The 22097-nt window shown below is 40.2% G+C and overlaps 1 long non-coding RNA gene across 1 annotated transcript; it reads left to right on the plus strand.

Annotated features, from left to right (window-relative positions):
• Positions 1-1281: 1281 nt before the first annotated feature.
• Positions 1282-21369, plus strand: LOC119253446 (uncharacterized). Its single transcript, XR_005127081.2, has 5 exons — positions 1282-1455; positions 5060-5251; positions 15068-15219; positions 16723-16836; positions 20077-21369. It is a non-coding gene; the product is annotated as an uncharacterized LOC119253446 (long non-coding RNA).
• Positions 21370-22097: the final 728 nt, after the last annotated feature.

Here is a 22097-nt window from a genome sequence, read left to right on the forward strand (position 1 = left end):
ACACCATAGTACCCTGCTGTCCAAGTGTTAGGGGGAAGGATGTCCTGAGCTAATCCCATGCAGGCTTTGTGGACCCCACCCCCACTCCAGACCAAAGCCATCAAGACATTGGGAAAGACAAATCCTGTCACCACCAAAGGGAAGGTGGCTGGGACCTCAGCCAGGTTTGGTATAAAAACCAAACACGTGGGCCTTGGGGGGCTCGCTCTGTTGCTCGCCTCCGGGCTTCATGGCTCCTGGCCCGCGGCAAGCTCTCAGAGCGCCATTTGGGATTCCAGATCATTGGATCGGGTAGGACACATTTAAAACTTTGTCTCCCACTTTTCTCCCTGAGTTGTATATTTCCTCATTTCCCCTTCCCTTGTAAATAAACCTTTTATTAACCTTTCGCGTGTGCCTGCAGTAGAGCATTGATAAGTCCTTTTAAGAGCGCGGGTGAGGACCCACAGTCAGGCACCCCGTTTTGTATCGGGGCTGCCCTATAACACAAGGTGTAAATTCAACTAACTGAAACCTCGATAAACTTCATGTTCTTATAAACGCTTCGCTCAACCAGGAACAGTATGTTCAGTCAATTACCAAACAGCAAACCAACTCAGAATTTTCTCACCCCAAACAATGCTGACGATACTGTTCCAGTCAATCAGATATTTTCTATTTTTCACTTCCTTGTACTTTACTCATGCTGTAAAACCTTCCCCATTTTGCAGTTCTCCAAGAGCAGAATGTCTGCATCATGAAGTGTTTGAGTTTGTTTGTATTACCAAAATTGTCTTATTTAAATTTTTTTTACAGTTTGATGTGTCTGATACAGTATTGCTGCATATAATCAACATAGTCTCAACTAGATATCCCAGACTTATATATCAGTAGTTGCAAGGAGAGCTTCTGGACCATAGGCCTGCAAATGTCTCCTAAGCCAGGTAAAAGAAATTTTCTTTTATAGAGAAGAGTTAACAAGGCTAGAAAGAATTAGGAGTGAAAACAAGGTTAGAATGGGAGTGACAGAATCAGACCATAGAGAAATTTTATCCTGAGGCTAGTCTGTTCTAGGAGGTGCTGGCTGTTTGTTGCCTTAGGCTGAGGATGGGCCAAAGTTCAGGAACCCAAGTAAGGGGACAATCTTAACCAAAGTTTGGTTAATAAGCATTTTGTTACAATTGATTGGTGGAGACCAGAAAGCCAGTTAATCATTTATAAGGCAAAGAATGGGAACTGACTTTTTCTATCTGGCCTTGACCACACAGGGGCTGTGTGGTGGTGGTAGTGGGGGCATCCATGAGTCAAAGGAGGAAGGTGGCTATTTGCAATAAACCATTCCCAGAACACAAAAGCCATGAAGATTTCTTTAACCGTCACTGTCTTCCAGGATCACAGGGCTTAGGTGAAACAGCATGGTGAGACCTAAGAGATTGATAAAAATGAGAAAGAATAATAATACACAGTACTGACAGGGTAAGTATAAAGGGGGGCCGGGGGCATGAGCACGCTGGTACCTTGTCGCAGCTCTGCAGATGCACAGTCTTTCTGCAAACTTGTAAAAGCAATGTATTAACTCTTCCAGGCATAAGCTCACTTTTAGAAATCTGTACTGAGGGAATGTTTGGGCAAGTATGCTGAAATGACATATGTCACAGTATTGTTTTAAATATTAAACATTTGGAAACAACATAAATATCTGTCCAAGGGAATCACTTGCACACATGTAACCACGTGGTATCAGTGAAGAAGTGTGGTGGTTCAGAGCACATTCAGCCCCAGACTCAAGCTGCTTTGACTTACGGTTTTTTGATTTTATGATGTTGTGAAAGCAATATGCAGTCAGTAGAAATCTTGCATGAAATTTACAATGTTGTTCCTTTCCTGGACTAGTGAGCCCTGTGGTAACACATGCTCACAAAGCTGGCAGCTCCCACTCAGTCACAGGATCAGAAGGGTAAGCAGCTGATCCTCTGCAGGGCACTGTGTTGCCAGCAATTTTTTTTTCTGGATATTGTGTTTTGTGTTTCTGCTTTCTGACTTGATTAAAAAGCTTCATCTGTTTCTCCTGCTTCTGGTGAGAAAAAGAGGAAAGGTAATTATTCTGTAACAGGGTGGTCCCCAGGAAAAGGGGAGGTTCCAGGTTTCTTGCCCCACCCAAAAGGCAGGTGGAGCTAAGCAGAGAGAGAAGAAGCTGCAGAGGGGACTGAGGAAGGAAGGAAGCAGGATGGAGAGCCAGAAGGAGACCTGGAGGAGGCACATGGAGCCGAGAGACACATGAAGAAACTGCACTTGCCTTTTGGTCGTGGACTGGACATATGTGGGTGACAGACCTGTGGGGAGGTGAAAATGGAGGTTTTTGTCTTGATTTTGATTTTGCTCTTTTCCTTCCAAACTTGTCTGGTTGTTTCTGATCCTTTTCTGTGGGTCCCCACTGGAGGATGCTTTAGACTTGTGACAGGCTTTGGGGCCTTGTTCTGGGCCAGTCCTGCTTGGGTGGACTTTTACCCATGAGGGGATGGATAACTTCGGGTTCTTGACTTAGAAACTATATTCTTTGCCTTTCCTGTATTGTTTCCTAATTGTATTAAAATTCCTTCCCGTTAAAGTTTCATATGTTTTGTGTCGATGGGGCGTATGGCAGAACCTATTTAGAGCCGGCAGGTGTGTGGGGTCTGGGGTGTCCCTCTCCCTGCCCTGTAACAATTCTAGTGGTGAAATTCAAAATACATCCCAACTATAGGCTAATGTAAGTCTTCTGAGCACGTTTAGGTCAGCTATGTGATGTTGGACAGGTTACCTGTGTAACATACATTTTCTACTTTATGACATCTTTGACTTACGGTACATTCACCTTTTGATATCTTCAACTTATGATGAATTTTTCTGAGTGTAATGCCATCATCAGTCAGAGATCTCTGGAGTAGGGCTGCTGTGCTCAAATCCCAGTTCCAAAACTTTGGCAAGTCACTTAACCTCTTCGCCTCAGTTTTCCCACCTAGGACATAGAGCTATAGCCTGGTAGACTTGTTGGGAAGCATTAAATTAGTTAATACAAACATAAAATGTGTTAATATGAGCATGTAGAATACTACATTATATTAGTATAGCTAGTATATTAGATTTATATCATTGACATCCGAAGGTGTCTATGAAATGAATATGTGTTATAGTAACATTTTTGAGGGCCTTCCTTGTGGTGCAGGGGTTAAAGTCTCAGTGCTATCAAGCTATCACCAGCCACTGTGGCATGAATTTGATCCCCAGCCAAAGAGCTAACCCACATGGCATAGCAGACCTCTCCTGTTTCACCCGCTGCTCCCCTCAGCAGTATATTTGAGCCGATCTGCCTGTTCTGCTCCCCACTCTGTCTCTGGTGAACACTTTCACCTCCTGCACCTCTGGCCTACACCCCAGTTCTTGTATGCATAAATACAAATAAATCTTTAAAAAACATTTTTTAATTATATATAGAGAGAGAAAATGAGGGGGAGAGAAAAACAATGTCTAGAAATGTGAACAGGGCAGAGAGAGCGGCACCTAGAACTCCTAAACCTGCCGTCTGCTACATTAGTCAAAACATACTTCAGTGCATGAGACCTTTAATGGAAAGGAACTTTAAAACAATTAGTGTGCAACAAAGAAAAAACAAAGAATATGATTTCCAAATAGAGCAGCAAAAGTTACCCATCTCCTCGTAAGCAAATGCCCAGCCAAACAGGGTTGTCCTGAAGCAAGATCACTGAGGCCCAAAAGCTTGGTGCAAGTCTAAGGCACTTTCTGGAAAGGGGCAGAAAGGGCCAGGCAAGTATGGAAGGAAAGAGCAAAACCAAAATCAAGATAAACTCTGCCATTTGTAACTTCCCCACAGGTGTCTCACCCACATCTGTTTCAACCAGTCCCGGACCAAAAAGCAAATGCATCTTTTTCATGTGTCTCTCTGCTCCATGTGCCTCCTCCAGGTCTCCTTGCTCTCCATTCGTCTTCCTTCCTCCTGCTGTCTCCTCTCTGGCTTCTCTTTCTTTCTCAGCTCCACCCTCCCTTGGGTGGGACAGGGAAACTGGAACCTCCCCTTTCCCTGGGGACCACCCTGTTACAGAAGAATAAACATATAAATTTTACATTTTTAACTTTTTACTTTATACTTTATATACTTCTGAATTATTCAATTTTTTTAAAACAAAATCCTTGGGAAATAGTAAAGCCTTTTTTCACCTAAAAATAAATAAAAGATATGCAGATAGTCAGAGAGCAGGGTGAGGAGGGGTGAGAACACTATAGTTCAGGCCTTATCTTGGGACCTGGGGTATTATTTATAGTTTCTGGTTATTGTAGGGGAAAAGAGATTGATTTCCATAGATTCAATTTGTGGCAGGTTACTCTAGAGCGCAGTGTTTAACAGTCTAAATGTTAAAATATTGAAGAGCTTCCTACAACAGTGAGTTAGCTAATCTATAACTTAAAAGTTAGGAAATAATCAGCTGAGCCTTGACTTTGAAAGTATTTTCAACATGTCGCTGGTTGAAGGCAAGGTTACTGCACCAGCAAATGTAGGATGATCTGTTGTATTCTTCTCAAAACCAACCAAACCACTTCCTCTCCATCTGCCTGTTTTTTTTTTTCCTTTTTGAAGTTGATGTGGTTCAGGATATATGGTAACTCAAAACATAGCACCTTGGCCTGAATATCTTATGTTGAAGGAATTTGAGAAACAGCTGACACAGAAGTTCTCTCTGACCTCCCCTCTTTGTCTTTCTTCCTTGAAATCTCCCACACGAAAGGTACTCTCTCCGCAGCAGGACAAAGGGGAACTTCTATCACCAGAGACAGGGAATTGAGATCCAAGAAGGCTATAAAAGCCTTGCTACTACTTCACTATTTCTGCCCCTAGCCAAAACCCCATTTGCTTGTGAAATCTTTACAGATTTATTTATTTGTCTAAAAGGTATAAAAACTTCCTGTTCTGGTCACTTCTTTGAGTCTTCATTTTCTTGTGAAGACTCCTGCACACTATATAAAAATTCAATCAAATTTGCATGCTTTCCTCCCATTAATATGTCATGTTCATTACAATTTTCAGACCCAACCAGAGACCATCAGAAGGTGAAAGAAGACATTTTCTTCTCCTACAAAGTCATTTCTGGTGCTTAATTTTTTATGAGCCACTGAATTGAAGAGAAGAAACTAGTCCTTGTCATCAAATAGCTCACAGAAAAGATACAGACATGTTTATTGGAATCCTAGTTCTGCCATGTATTCACTGTGAATATGGGTAAGTCACTTGAAGCCTGGACCTCAATTTTCATGTCAAGTAGAAATGATAAAATTACCTCATATCTTTGTGAAAATTAAATGAGTTGATAAAAGCAGTGTGCTTGGGTGGTGACCTTATTTCAGAAGAGACTGTGAGAAGCAGGCATTTCTGGCACTGGGTGGTGAAAGAGGAAGAAATAACTGCTGAATTAAGGAGATGGGAGTGGGGAACCGCTTCTCTTTCTCAGTTTCCCTCTTTGCTTCCTTTGTCTAACTATCTCCCTTCACCCCATATTGTCTCATCATTTACCAGCTGCAAACACTAACCACTGTAAACACTAAGCTGTCAAGTAAAAGTGAAAAGCACTTATTTTTACACAAATAACAAATACAAGTTCAGGGAGCTGGAGATGTGTGCAGGGTTGCAGAAATTGAGGATTCTAAGTGTGTCACTGTTCTTGCTAATTTATTTCAGTTTTTTGACTGGAAAGCTTTCTACAACAAATATCTTCAGTCTGGCTCTCCCCAAGTTCCTCCCTCCACCACTCTTGTCCCCTGAAAGGCTCCACCTCTCTCTTTCCAGAGTTATTATCTCAGAACATCATAATTATTTATTTCACTTCACCCAAACCAGACTTGACTTATTCAAATGCAGATTGTGACTTTTATGTGCCCTCTTAGCCCCCAGTATGGATGCTTGGTACCAAAAGGTGCTTAGCAAGTGTGAGTGGGGTGAAGAGGCCTGATTTTTCTGACTCTACATTTAGCATTCTTTCCTTCATAATATCACTATTTCCCCAGAATCAGTGCTTCTCCAAAAGTGTTCTGTACAAAGTCAGAATCATTTGAGGCATTTGATTTTAAAAAGCATATTTCACAGTCTTGAGAAAAACTGCTGGGTGCCAGACCTAGAAATCTTAAACAAGTACCTCATGTGATTCTGATGAATATAAAGTAAGAAAATTTCTTTGAGTTGTTTTTATGAAAGGGTAGCTTGGTGGGAGAGCGTGGGAAGCTTGGGAGAGCATAGATAGTCTCGAACTGGCATGTTTTCAAAGTGTCTGATGAGGGACCTCATTTGTCCTCATAGGTTCCACTATATTCCTCCTATAGGTGAAACCATATGATATTTTTCTTTTTCCCTCTGGCTTATTTCACTGAGCATCGGAGAGCTCATTTTTTTTTAATTTTATTTTTATATTCCCCATACAATTGCAACCCCCCAATTCTGACCCCAATCCCTCCCCTCCCGCCCCCCACCCCCCAAAAAGTGTCTCTGGTTCATAGTTTTTTGTTGATTTTGATTTTCACTTTCTTATAGTTATTCACTTTCCTGGTCCCTTATTTAAGTTTTCTAGATTCCTGCTATGAGTGAGACCATCCGGTATTTTTCTTTTTCTTTTTAGCTTATTTCGCTGAGCATGATCCCTTCCAGGGCCATCCATGTTGCTGCAAATTGCATGTGTTTATCTTTTTTGAATGCTGAGTAATATTCCATGGTATATATGTACCACATCTTCTTGATCCAGTCATCTATTTTTGGGCATTTGCGGAGAGCTCATTTTTAAACAGACGCTTCCAGGATTGGCATTTACCTATTGAGCTTTTGTGTCTTTTTAGTCAGCCTGGTATAGTTAATAGTAACCACTATGGGGCAGCAGAGTACAGGAAAAAAAATAAAGCCTTGATACAAAAGGAAACTTGAGACATTATTACCTTTGAAATAATCCAGTAATACAGACTGCCAAGAGATAGTAATAGCTCCCAATTCCTTTCATCTTTTTACTTAGTTTAGGAATCTTATTTTCAGCATCAAAACTTACATTATTGTTAAGCAAATTATTTCTGGGATTATGAATTAAATTCCTTCAAAAGCAATAAAATAGTATTTGAAAACACCCTTTTTTTAATGTCAAAGCAGCTATTCCAATTGAAAACATATTCTAACACTGACATGTCAAGAAGTGTAAATATTTTAAATTGCTGGGAAAAAAAAAGAAACCATAGATAATAGTGTATCAATAAGATTTTGGTCAAGAAAGAATCTAACAATGGAAATTTCAGAACTTACAGGACAGGGAGAGGGGCACCCCAGAATCCCCAAACCTGTCTGTTCTAAATAGGTTCTGCCATCCACTGCATCACAAAAACATATAAGACCTTTAATGGAAAGTAATTGTATAATTGTAAAATTAGTGTGCAACAAAGAAAAGACAAAGAATATAGTTTCCAAATACAGCACCAAAAGTTATCCATCCACTTGTGGGTAAATGTTCAGCCAAACAGTGTTGGCCCAAAGCAGGGTCACTGAGGCCTGAAAGGCTGCCACAGGTCTAAAGCACCTTCTGGTGGGGACCTATTGGAAAGGGTCAGAAACAGCCAGACAAGTCTAGGAGGAAAAGAGCAAAATCAAAATCAAGATTGTTAACTCCCCCCTGGGTCTCTCACCCACATCTGTTTCAACCTTTTCAGGACAGAAACACAAGCATAGTTTCCTCACATGTCTCTCGGCTCTATGTGCCTCCTCCAGGCCTCCTTCTGGCTCTCAATCCTGCTTCCTTTCTTCCTCCATCTCTTCTCTAGTTTCTTCTCTTCCCTGCTCAGCTCCACCCTCCCTTGGGTATGGCAGGGGACTTGGAATCTCCCCTTTTCCTAGGAACCATCCTGTTACAAAACTTATTATACCTACTTGTCCCATGCTTTATAAATAAACCCAGCATTTTGGACAATTTTTTTCAGCCAAAGCATGGAATTGTGATATTCCAACTCTAGCACTTTCCATGTATAGGAGTTGGCATTTGGTATTCTACTGTAAGGAAGAACCTGTTGTCAGTCAATGGATCTATCAGTCATCAATTGTGTGGCTTTATGTACTCCTATTTTTCAATGACTTGTAAATTTTTCCTCTCCCTAATTATCTTGACGCTCAAATTGTTCTAAATCAGCCAGTGAGAGCTCATTCGTGCTGTGAAAATGTACTTATGAAATGCTCCAATAGTAAAAAAATCTTCCTCAACATTGTTAAGTAAATGAATGATTAATTCTTCTTTATTATCACCCATCAAGAATTGCCTATAAATCCTTCACATTTATAAGAAATACCCACTTCTTCCTTGTTTGGTTTTATCAAATGGAAAATTTTGATGTTCTGTATTTAGGAAAAATCCAGCTTTAGGCTCAGGGTAGGATTCATTTAACCTATTCACTAAAAACTAACTCTTTAGCGAATGAGAAAAAGTGCTAGAACATACATGATACTGAGTCTCCTTTTCTGAGGTGTAAATACAGGAGGCTGTATCTTAGAGATTCATTGTGAGGATTGTAAATGTTGCACTTTTTTTTTTGTCTTTTTGGTTTTTTTTCAATGCACCTTCATTGATTGTAAAGGTTATATTCACTACCTGAGTCCAGAGGGAAGCAAGGATTGCTGCTTGCCTGAAATTGAATCCAGATCTTTCATGTGATCTCAATTTTGTTTAAGGCCTTTACCATATTTATATGTCTTTGTTGCTTACCTAGAAAATTGGAATAACAATAGAGCAATACTATACTTATTGTTAATCAGTTAGAAAAAGAATAGCATTTCTCAGAAATTAAAAAGCAGAGACTATCTTCCTAGATATTACATAGAAGCTGATATTTATACTTTATTTTATAAACATACACACCCCCCCCATACACATGACAGTTGTAAAGATAAGCTTGCAACTATATTTAATGCCAAAGCTCAATATGTCATCAGTTCTGAAGACAGTTTCTAAACCAAGCAAGTGTAAGACCACTTAAAGATAAAAATGCTTAAAATATTATATGTTTCAGCTTGGTTAAATTTAGGAGGCAGGGAAAACCCTCTTGGGAGCTCCCCCACTCCCCACATGTCCTGCCCCTATTTTCTATCCTCTCCTTGCAGCTCCTTTGGTTCACTGGCTATAACAAATTTATTTGTACTACATCCTTTTCACCTGTAATATGAACTTCTAAACAGTAATTATTTACAAAATGAATTAGAGTGTTCATATGTAAGCAGTAACAGCAAAACATACCATTCTCAGAGGATTTCCCCTTTGAATTGATAGCAGATGAAGGCAGAAAATAAATTTCAGGAACTATGCAAAGAGAAATAATTTAGGAAAGGAATAAAAATTCTAAGAGTGAGATTTCAGAAAGGTAAGATTTATTCAAGTAGGATAACTACCTTACGTCCCGCAACTAATACAAATTAGCAAAAATAAAAGTTCCTTCTTTTGAGAAGATTTTCCCTTTTTACTCTCACCCAGGGGCACTGCTGAGCATGTTTGTAATGCAGCTGCTGTCCATTTTCTGTGTGCACGAAGCTTTTTTTAGACCCTTTTATGAAAATCAAAACCCTGGATTTCTCGAACGCTGAAAACCAACGGCCCTATCATTCTCAGCTCTGTTCACAGTCAGTGTTTCTGTTTCTTTTCCTATGCATAGAAAAGATGATCTCATTTATGAGCTTTGCACTATCTTTCCCCGCCTCTTTATGCATCTGCCCCTTCCTTGTATTTCGGAGCACAGGAGTTAATACATGAACTAGTTGAGTCTTTAGGTGACGGAAAGTCCTAATGAAGTCTTTGCATTGACTGGAAAGTAAAGGTGGAAGGGGAAAGTCTCATTTTGTCTGACTGCATATATTTTCTGATCCTTAGTTTTTGGTTTTTTTTTTTTTAAGATTTTGTTTTATTTATACAAGAGCTGGGGTACAGGCCAGATGTGTGGGAGGGTGAGAGGATTCACCAGAGACAGAGTTGGGAACAGAACAGGCAGACTGACTAAGCACACTGCTGAGGGGAGCAGCGGGTGAGGCAGGAGAGGTCTGCTGCACAATGTGGGATTCTCGCTGGCCAGCCAGGATGGAACCCGTGCTGCAGAGGCTGCGGACAGTTTCACAGCTGTTTTCCAGTTTCTCTTCTGACAAAGGGTACTCTTCCTTCTGCCTTTGCAGGGCTGGCTGGGTACAACAATCCAAAGAATTGCCAGGGAGGAGGAGGACGTGGAGAAGACAGCCATTCTCCAGGGACTGCAGCTCCTTGGCAGTAGGGCTGGCAGATATTGTGGGGGACAGAAATTGTCCTCACAGGCCAATCCCAGAACCTGTGACACTACCACCTTATACAGCTAAAGGGACTTTGTAGATATGATGAAATTAAGGATTGTAAAATGGGGTAAGGATCACCATGAATGGAGTATGGAATAGGATTGCCCTGTTTTCTGCTATTTTGTTGACCCATATTTAGGCTACTCCACTCGTGATAATGATTGGCCTTTTGGTGTGCCTTAGATACTTGGATTCTGTCCCCTCTTTCATGGCTTCTTTTATCCAGGTTTATGAAAACTCTTAAGTACACAGTGTCAGGAGTCACATTTAGCTCCTGTTCAGAAACTGCAAATCTATGTCCTAAAGCACAATAATAAAAAAGTCATTACAAAAGTTTATGTGATATTGAAAATAAGTGCTATTATTTTGAACCACATATCTTATATCCCTAGATTACTAAAAGATTTTTTAAGTAAATACCAGTATTCTAGAGGTGTGTTCTATAACCTACACAAGAAACTATATTCAATATCTATAACTAATAAATTAGTCCATCAAATGGTTATTAATTGTGAACTCTATATCCAGTTGACACTCCTTTTTAGTGGGGAAAATGTACAAAAGAAATATAAGATGCAGTTCAGAATAGGTTGACTTCAATTTACAGACATGAGACAATTAAAGGCCAATATATGAAAAAGGAAAATAAAATGCTAATGGTTTTGGTTCCTATATGATTTCACTCTAGGAGTTCAGAAAAAGGAAGATTGTTGTGACCAGCAGACACATAAGAACTAGCAGTCCACCTGTCATTTAGCCTGGGCAAATAATTAACCATCATTATATAACTTATTCAGTTACTTCCTCACACCTTAATGCTCACTACAAAGAGCTGCTCATAGGAGAAGCAGTTGATTACAAGTCAGTACAATTTGAGCTCTTATCCTTGTGAATCTTCACTTAGTGTCTTATATTTGCAACAACTTCCTATTTCCTCTGTCTCTTAATTTGCAAGTTGTATCTGCACCATTGGCTACTGACCCCAAGACCTTTCCTTGTACTTAGTAAAATTCTTACTATGAAAGATTAAGAGGGCTTCCCTGATGGCGCAAGGGGTTAAGCACAGCACTGTGAAGCTATCACACCCTCTGCAGAATGAGTTTGATCCCCAGCCACTGGCCACGGAACTGCCCACATGGCACAGCAGACTGCTCCTGTGTCGCTCACTGCTCCCCTCAGCAGTGTATTTCAGTCACTTTGCCTGTTCTGTTCCCCACTCTGTCTCTGGTGAGTCCTCTCACCCCCCACACCTCTGGCCTGTACCCCAGTTCTTGTATGCATAAATAATCTTTAAAAAAAAAGAAAGATTAAGAGAGAAACAGAATCTTTCTTTTCATGAACATAAAACATCTGTGATCATCATGTCAACATCCTCTCACATCTGGAATTAATTTGTAGAACAGAAGGAGGGCAGGTTGTTCTTGAATCCCAGTTCAGCCTTACCTCAAGTGGTGAATGAGAAAATTTAGTTTTGTCTTTTCCTTTCCGTTCTAAGCCCTTCTCTCTAAATATCATGACACTCTATGTCCTAAGTCCATCTATGCAACATTATCTGGGCTTCACTCTGTCTCAAATATGATTAGTAAGGACCACTCTTATCATCACTACACTTTTTATTCCCTGCAACTGTTTGTATAAAAATAAATTGCATAAAAATACATAATAAACAGCTATGAAGTGTTTTCATGTTCATCAAAGACTATTTACTAATCCAATATAACTGCTGGTCTTGAGTGAACATTCTAGGCTGTGTACAGAAAGCCAAGAGGGTGTGAGAATAACTGCCAGGGAACTTTTTCCTGGAGTCTCCCACGCCAAGAACCTCACCCAGTCATGCCTCTCTCTGCACAGCCGCAGACATTACAACTGACTCACCCACCTCAGTGGAGACATACTCCATGTCCAGTGAGCCTTCTGCTGAGCGTGGCTTCCTCTCAGTCCCTCTTTTGTTTATTTGTGAATTAGTTCTTGACTCTAAAAAGACATGGGGTGTGTGTTTGTGTGTTATAGAGAATAATTATTCACTACATTTCTAGAAGGTGGGACGGTGACTATTGAAGGGCGACTACTCTAATGGGGTTTTGTAGTAGAGGAGAGAGAGCAGACTCCAATCTGAATCCAACAAACCCCAAGTGGGGATTTATACCCCAGGAACAGGGCAGGGCAATGAATGGAAATGACTGTGAGGAAGCCTCAGGGTCAAGGAGTCATGTTAGGATGACTCAGCAGAATTCTTGCTGAAGGCAGGCCAGGGAGGTAAGATACTGAGACAGGTCAGCCAGAAATGTGGAGGATTTTTGCTAAACTGACTTAACAGTATTCTTGCTTAGACTGGATTCTACAAGGGCAGAGAAAGCAGCGCCAGCTTTCTAGTCTGCTCAGTCAAGCAGAGCTGACGATCCAAGGACAACAGCTCACAGGAGAACATTGTGCTGAATGTCTAGGAGCTTCTCCAGAAGCTGCTTTAGGGGTTGGCAGGCAGCTGCAGGGAGTCAGCTCTAGTGTGTGGGACACTGGCTTGAGTAACTGAGTACTGTCGGTAGAAAAAAATCTATTTAATTTAAATGGAGTGGTCTATCTGAATAGACTTAGATAGCCAATGGCATGAGCTGTGTACCTATAAGGGTGCAGGAAAGCTGTCCCTAGCCATTGAGATGGATACTGAGTACACAATATTCAAAATAAATATTTATTTAGAAATCACTCTAGCATGTCTCCTTTCCCACCCATGTTGAGTAGAGTTCTTGCTTCTCATGTCATCACTTTTCAATCTGCTCTGCACAGTTATCTGAAGCTGCTATTTTCCTCTTAAATACCTTACAAAGTTTCTATACTAGATCTTTTAAATTTTCCTAGATGTCTCCTGTCTCTCTGTGTGGGAGGCTGACCTGCACAGATTGGATTAAGGAGGTGCTTTACCCTGGCAAGTCCGGGTGCATTTTACCATTGGAAGCACTGATAGGAGGTGGGAGGAAAGAGAGTAAAATCTGAGTTCCTATCCCAGCAGTCTCCCCACTAATTTCCTGCAGGGCAGTTGTGTTCCTCCAGGAAGGGCCTGGGGAGTGTGCACCCTGCAGCCACCCTCTCCCCCGGCTATAGCTGCTCCCTCCCCTGTGCTTGGGCCTAGCACTGCAGTGGCACCCTGCTGTTGCTGCCTCAGGGCACCAGGCTGTTCTTGCTGGTTTCTTTAAGTGTTGCTCACTTCCTTGTAGTGTGTCCTTTTATTAAACCCTCCTTAATCATCCAGCTAATTGGAAATTTTTAGACATAAAGAACTGCAGGAAAAAAATATCACTGGCTTATGCATGACAACAAAAGGAAAAGACAAAAGTGAGTCAAATTTTCACCAGGGATTAAAAAACTTACTGTTTGAAAATATCCAGCACTTGGTAATAAGTGGAATAAGCATTTGTTGGCTATGAACTTTCATCTTCCTTCATCCTTCTTCCTCTCCCTCATGCTCTTTGGGTGTCCCAGTGGGGGCTCCCCTGGTCTAACTGGAAGCCCTAGTGGGGGGCCCTAAGGAAAGGTTGTTCACTCTGTTTCTGGCATCCTCTCTTGGTCCTTCTGGGTTCAGCATTCACCATGGTCAAGCCCTACCTTCAGACTGTTGTGGGCTGCTCTGTGGCCTCTCAGAGCCCTGTGAGCACCTCCAGCTGTGTTGGTTGGGTCTGGCCTGCTGCCTGAGCTTCCATAAGTCATCACAGAATGGGTCATTTAATGGATCATTCTCACAGCAGTGAGGTGTAGCTCAGTGGGGTTAATTTGCATTTCTCTTATAATAAGTAATGTTGAACATTTCTTTGTATGTCTACAGGCCATCTGAATATCCTGTTGGAGAAGTGTCTATTGAGGTCCTTTGTCCATATTGTATATGGGCCATTTGTTTCTGTGCTCTTGGATCATATAAGCACTTTGTAAATTTTGGAAATTAACCCTTTGTCAGAGGTATCATATGCCAATCCTTTTCCTCACTGTGTAGCTTGGCTTTTTGTGTTTCCATGGCTTCTTTTTTTTTTTAAAGATTTATTTATTTATTTATTTATACAAGAACCGGGGTACAGGCCAGATCCATGGGAGGGTGAGAGGATTCACCAGAGACAGAGTGGGGAACAGAACAGGCAGACTGACTGAAATACACTGCTGAGGGGAGCAGCGGGCGAGTCAGAAGAGGTCTGCTTTGCCATGTGGGATTCTCACCTGCTGGCCGGGCTCGAACCACACTGCAGAGGCTGCGGACAACTTCACAGTGCGGTGCTCAACCACTTGTTGCGCCACCAGGGGAAGCCCTCCATGGCTTCTTTTGTGGTGTGAAGGCTTTGAAGTTCATACAATCTCCCTTGTTATTTTTGCTTTTTGTTTCCCTTGCTGCTAGGGTTTTATTCCCAAATACATCTTTGTAGTGGGGACCCTTAGTGGGTCCCCTATATTATCACTCAAGTACATTAAAAATAAATTCACAAAACCAATAATAAACTGGGATCTGGTTAATATTATAAAAAGGTTAAAGCTTTGAATGTATTATGATATCACATACATGAAAAATTTAAAAACTAAGGCTCTTCTGCCACTGAGAGGACATCACAAGACTCTGAAGGTGAGACTTGACCACGATGAATGCTGAACCCAGAACAACTGGAAGAGGGGGCCAGATTACAGAATAAACCCACCTTGCGACCTCTCTCCTGCCTTTCATCTTTTCATTTTACTCCACAGTTCCTGCCCAAGTTGTCCCTCTGAAGTCATGGAGACCATAGTACAAAACTGATTCCCCTCCCAGAGCCAATTCTCAGGTGACTTGCTACAATCTTTCACTGTAACAACACTGAAGGATGTTGAAGGTCATGCTCGTCAAAAGCAGGATGCAGGTAATTCCACCCAAGTGGTATGTTTTGTGTATAAATACTGGTGATGGTGCAGCCTGTCAAGAGCCTGCCTTTAGGAGCTTGGATCTACTGCAGTTTCTGGAGGGAAGTCAACAGGGTTGAGTCATGATGCACAGTGCTCATTTGCTCTGCAAGACACTTGAGCATAACCACAAGTCACCCTTCAATGTTACTAGCTCCACATTATCTAATCAGCTGAATCATTGTCAGTAAATGGAAGAATATTTTACTAGTGGAAAAAGATCAGATAGACATCTTTTTTCTCTTTTTTAATATTTAAAGGAACAAAACTTAAAATACTGATCTATGAAAATAAATCCGGGTCACTTTAATTCACCTTAACCTCCCTTACCTAAAAAAAAAAAAAAAAAGTTTAATTATTGCATATCAAAATAGACTGATTTTTTTTTTTTTTGTAGAAAGTCTCAGAGGTAGTTTGAGCTATGTAAACTGTAAGAGAAGAAAAATCAAAACAGAAAAAGTAGGCATGATGTGTCCTCTCTCAATGATTCCACTTTATTTGCATTATATTATTGAAGTTACTAATATTTCCCTTCTTATTTGAGGGAAATACACACTAAGATAATGTCAAGTACTCATACTCTGGGTGAGTCAGTTCCATTATTTTCACATAAAGTAATAATAAAAAAAATAATAATTTATGCTCTTGCATAAACTATATAAAACAGCAGCTTAAACAATATGCAAATCAATATGCTCAATTTGATACCAAAGTAAGATTTGAAGTTTATGGCCAGACAATTTTCACCTAATTCATGAATACAGCTGCTAAATAGAAAAAGAGAACATGTGAAACTTACAGAATCTATCCTTTGAGGTATTTCCCCCTTCTGTTTAAGATTATTCATGTGTAATTTTGTACCTTCAGTATATTTTTAGTGTACTAATATGTTGTTCCAAATTTTGAAAACAATGTTCACCTTGGAGAGAGAAAAGTTTCCTTAACTGAATTGCATGTAACAAGTGGAAGGATCAAAAGTATTTGCATATTCAAGGAAATTTTTTAAAGAAGAAATACAATCTTCAGATTGTAATTATTGTTTATGCTAAACCTTAAGTAATAGTTCCACAGCACCAGGTAATTCTCATGGGGCTTGTCTCTAGCAAATAGGTTAATGTAAGTGGAACCAGGAGATTCTTGATCTGCCCAGGGATATGGAAGCCTGAGTAATGGCTAAATGTTAAAATGCATTTACCTGGGTTCCTTAGATGTTTTTACCTGGGTTACATAGATGTTGTGTGACTGAATATTCATTCTGTTGTCTTTAGTCTCTTCTTGGTTAATGGACAGGATTTAGACTAACTGGTAGCTCCTGAGAGCTAGTTAGAAACACAGACTCTCAGCCTTGATGCCAGCATCAGCATCTGTTTTGCAAGATCCCCACACACTAAAGAGATGCCACACACACTAAAGGTTTACTCTTTCGAAAGTGCCATTTATAATGTTATATATTAATCTCTCAGGGGATAGATTTATTCTCGGTACGGCCCTGCTGTCTGTTACATTCTGATCCTTCTAGACCTTCCTGAACCCAGTCCTTCGATGGCATCCAACCTTTCCCTCACCCATGCTTTCAGGTGAGTTCTCTGCCTGCGTGGAGCTCATTCACAGTTCTTCTTTCTCTGACAGTAGGGTAACCTTTTCTCCTCTTTATTTTTGCTTTTATTTGTTTATTCCAGTCTTAACTCTGATGATCAAGGCTATCATTTTCAGTGTCCAATTCAGCTTGAGCATCTCTCAAGTAACTGAGGTTATCATCATAATAGCACCCTGAAGCTGTCCTGGTACACCAGAACTCTCCCGAAGGGCACACAGAAAATGTCCTACTCTGTTATCCACGTACACTTTGTATTAGAAGTTTTAGAACTAGAAAGAAATTTAAAGGCCATCTATTTGAGTCCTATCATGTCACACTGGGTAAACTAAGGTAAACTAACTTGGCCAAAGTCCTACAAATTGTGAGAGCAGAGATAGAAATTAGAACCCAGATTCCTAAGTTCCAGCCATTACCTCAGGTTGCTTCAAAAGGGATAACACAGGGGCCTCCCCGGTGGCTCAGCGGTTGAGCACTGGGCTGCGAAGCTGCCCGCGGCCTCTGCAGCGCCGGTTCGATCCCTGGCTGCTCCCCGGCCACCGGAGGAGGGTCCCACATGGCGCGCAGACCTCTCCTGCTACCCGCTGCTCCCCTCAGCAGTGTACCTCGGTCCTTCTGCCTGCTCTGCTACCCGCTCTGGCTCTGATGAATTCTCTCACCCTCCCGTGCTTCTGACTGTACCCAGTGCATGTATAAACAAACAAATAAATAAATAAATAAAATACGTGCCTCTTTAAAAAAAAAAAGGGATAACACAGTATGTAAAAAAAAGAACTTTTATCTATCAATAGACTGGCTCCAGCTCCCAACCTGTCCATCATAAGCACTTGGTCCAGGCCGTGCTGCTTGACCTGTGGCGGCTTTCACATCCACCCTGGCAGGAGTGCATACTGGTGAATGTTTTAGAGACTTCTATAAAAATGACTAACAAGCAAAACTAATACTTCATTATGATGAAAATAACCTCATCAGTGATTCAGCTTTCAGATATTTATTTCCTCTAAACTCATCAGAAAGATTATTTTAGAGTGAGCCTTTTGAAATTATGTTCTGTGGTCTCCATTGAGTCCTGGGGATGACAAGTCTTGCTGACTGACACCAAATAAACAATTTAAAGGCACTTTCAACATTAAACCTTAGGCAGAGTCAACTTAGTTTATTCTTAATTTTTTTAAACATTTATTTATTTATGCATACAAGAACTAGGGTACAGGCCAGAGGTGTGGGGGGTGAGAGGATTCGCCAGAGACAAAATGGGGAACAGAACAGGCAGATCTACTGAAATACACTGCTGAGGGGAGCAGCGGGCAAGTCAGAAGAGGTCTGCTGCGCCATGTGGGTCTCCTCCCTGACCAGGGATCGAATTCTTGCTGCAGAGGCTGCGGATAGCTTGATAGGCTGTGTCTTAACCCCTTGCGCCACTGGGGAGGCCCCTAATTTTTAAGTATTTAAAATGCATTTACATGCATTTTCCTAGTACTGGGACATGGGTTTCTATTTTAATTACCCATTAAATTATTCATTCAACTAACATAAAGGAATGAAAAAACAAAACAAGAGCAAAAACTACCCAGTTTATTCACGGTGGTACTAAAGGAAGTGCCAACCTCAGCGTTATTACATGTCTTTGGGAGAGACAGAGAAGTAAACCACAAGTAAACGGCAGATGGCATTGTGGCAGATTATGACAGGTACAATTAAGAAAATGTGAAAACAAAGGGAAAGAAAAAACTGTCAATTAAGAAAATGTGAAAACAAAGGGAAAGAAAAAACTGTCGAGATACCAGTGCTAGCTGTGACAGTGATTTTTCTGGGCGAGTAAACTTCAAGCTGAAGGATGACAAGGAGCCAGGGTGTGAAGCCCTGAGGAAAGAATGCAGGTGGATTTGCAATCCTGTGGGGCAGCAGAGGTGGTGGCAGTGGGGAAGCAAGGATGAAGCATGCAGAGCCAGAGGTTAGAGAGGTTTGCTGGGTTAAGACTATGTGAGGGGACTCCCTGGTGGCACAAGGGGTTAAGCACCACACTATGAAGCAATCAGCAGCCTCTGCAGCACGAGCTTGATCCCTGGCCAGCCAGAGAGCAAAACACATGGCGCTGCGGACCTCTCCTGTCTTGCCCCGCTGCTCCCCTCAGCAGTGCGTTTCAGTCAGTCTGCCTGTTCTGTTCCCCACTCTGTCTCTGGTGAATTCTCTCACCCTCCCGCGGCAGATCTGGCCTGTACCCGGGTTCTTTTTTAAATAAATAAATCTTTAAAAAAAAAAAAAAGAATCCAGCTCCATTGCTAATGTTACCAGATGGGGAGTCACAAAGTGTGGAGAGGGCCAAATGGACTGTGGTGGAAGTTTAATGACAGTTTGTTGGTGAGCGTGGAGTGGCAGCATTCATTTGAAGATGTGTGAACTTGAACTCCTAAAGTATATACAGTGCTGTAAGCCAACATTACTTCAATTAAAAAAAAAATTGTCTCAACTCTGCTCCTTATATTTGATATGCCTGTTTTTTTTGATCCATGACCATCTATTCTTTGCTATATTTTGTATTTATATATGCTTATATAGATATATAGACATGCATATATAAATTTATTGTATATATATTTATTAAAATATATTAATTGTAATTTATTACAACACCATATTAAACCATTTGTTATAATATAGTATATTTATATAATATATAGAAATATATAATAATAAATAATAATTAGTTTCAATTAATTTTAAAGCATTTTATAGGAATTCAGTTATAATTTCATTTAAGCAAAATTGTGATTGAAAGAATTCAAATTCGTAACTTCAAATAACATATCTCCTTTGTCTTCTAAGCCTAGTGTACTGATGAGAAAATTGATGCCAATGTACTGTTAATTCATTTTTGTTAGCAAACCCCCTCTGTCTTTGTCCTAAGAGTGTTTAAGGTTTTTGTTTTTACATTTTTTTGAATTTAGTCCTTATATCTATAAATTTTCCTCTTTGCATTTTAATGTTGATGCTTAGGCACTTTAGCAGGAGTGAGAGGGAACATCCTTTATAGCTATTATTATTATTATTATTATTTTCTTCTATTTGCTCTCTTTGTTTGCTCTTTCTGGGATTTAGAATTTCTTCTAGGTTACAGGAAAAGAATAGCTCTTAGTAACATTTACTATATGTGTTTTGGATTGTGTTTTTCCTCTACTCTGGTTTTTCAGTCAATTTGATCCATCTGATTTTTATCTTTTAGATATACCTTGGTGGAATTTTGCTGGAATTTCAAGAATTATGTTACGCAAAACTGTGCTTAATTACATGGAAAGAACTGATCTTCAGATAGCATGTACCAATTCAGCCTTACAATTATGAAAATGTTGAAATGCTTAAATACTATTTGCAAAGTTCCTATTTCCTTTAGCCGCTTTTCCCCTACCTCCCAATCACCTCAAAATCCAACGACTAAAAACCAATACAAGGCAAAGGAAGGCATCTCCAGGGCTTGCTCTTCCTCTCATAGTACCATCCTTTCTGATTGGTTATGCTGACATATTGCTATACTGGTTTTTTAGTGTTTTAAAATATCAACTTTGAATATTGACCCAGAAATCAAATGATCACAATTAGAAGAGCACTTCATATCTCGTACATTTAATTTTAATCATGAAAGCTTAAATAAGGGAATATAAGATGGATTCAGAATTGATAGTGATTGCTTAATTACAATATATTTTTTAAAAAGAATGATATGTTTCATAATATATGATAAGATGGTGAAAGCATTCTTCAAAATATTCATGAAAAGCATAAAGGAATGGAGCTCCAGTCTTCAGAGTCCTCCTTCCCTCTAGTCTGATTGGAAAGCTTTTCCCATCAGATATATCAGTAGGTCTGGGACAGTCCTCCCTTGGTGTATTGCAAACACAAAACAACTTCACTATTTTATGTGCTAGTGGATGCAAGCTGGCTTTATTCACTCACCCTTCCCAATCACAAATAATATCCGAAGATGGCATAGACTTCTACCCAATTTCCAAAACAAAATCCCAAATAAAAGCTGATTTCAATCCTGATTAAAACTTTAGAATCACATCTAGTTTAGCACTTTTATCCTTCCTGCCACAGGCAGTGGTATCCAGACTTAGACCCTAGATCCTTAAAGTGGGAAGGATGTAAGTTTGACTTTACACTTTTCCTTTAACTCTCCTTTCTGCTTGAGACTTCTTTCACCTTCCAGGGTATAATAAAGTAAATGAGATTATTGACAATGAGTCAACAGTATTGCTCATGCCTGGCTGTATCCTAATCCTGGTAGACAGCATTCCAAATTCGGCAGGTGCCCACATATAGCTGCTTTGATGAGGCACATCTGTGACTCCTTCTGGGTGAACCCACTCATCGTCCAATTCTCTGGTGTGAGTGAAATATTCTAGCTGACCTCTCCAATTCCAGAGCAGGGATGCTGAAGACCCCCGATATGTATTCATCAGACAGCTATGACTTAAAAGAAAGTTCACTACACAGAAGTCATGACCACCAAGAGAAGGTCACGTGGAAAATAAATTTGGAATAAAATTTATTGTGCTCTTTTAATTCTAGTGTTTCCTTCTCTCTATGGAATAGAGATAGAGACAGAAAGGGAAAATAGGATAAGAATGAAAAACCACACATGCCTCTTTCCTAAAACCAAGCCTTTTATTTATTTTTTTTATTTTTTTTTTTTGTTAATCTAAAAGTGGCCTTTTTATTTTTTTTTTTTAATATTAAATTTTATTTTTATATTCCCCCATACAATTGCAAACGCCCCATTCTGACCCCAATCCTTCCCCTCCCGCCCCCCCCCCCCAAAAAGTGTCTCTGGTTCATAGTTTTTTGTTGATTTTGATTTTCACTTTCTTATATTCATTTTCCTGGTCCCTTATTTAAGTTTTCTAGATTCCTGCTATGAGTGAGACCATCCGGTATTTTTCTTTTTCTTTTTGGCTTATTTCGCTGAGCATGATCCCTTCCAGTGCCATCCATGTTGCTGCAAATTGCATGTGTTTATCTTTTTTGAATGCTGAGTAATATTCCATGGTATATATGTACCACATCTTCTTGATCCAGTCATCTATTTTTGGGCATTTGGGTTGTTTCCAAAGCTTAGCTATTGTAAACAGTGCTGCTATAAACATAGGAGTGCAGGTGCTCTTTGGAATTGATGTTTCTGTGTCCTTTGGGTAAATACCTAGGAGTGGAATTGCTGGATCATATGGAAGCTCTATGTTTAGTAGG

Source organism: Talpa occidentalis, unplaced genomic scaffold, assembly GCF_014898055.3.
Source record: "Talpa occidentalis isolate TD23 unplaced genomic scaffold, MPIMG_talOcc4v2.1 talOcc4.2, whole genome shotgun sequence".
Taxonomy (NCBI): domain Eukaryota; kingdom Metazoa; phylum Chordata; class Mammalia; order Eulipotyphla; family Talpidae; genus Talpa; species Talpa occidentalis.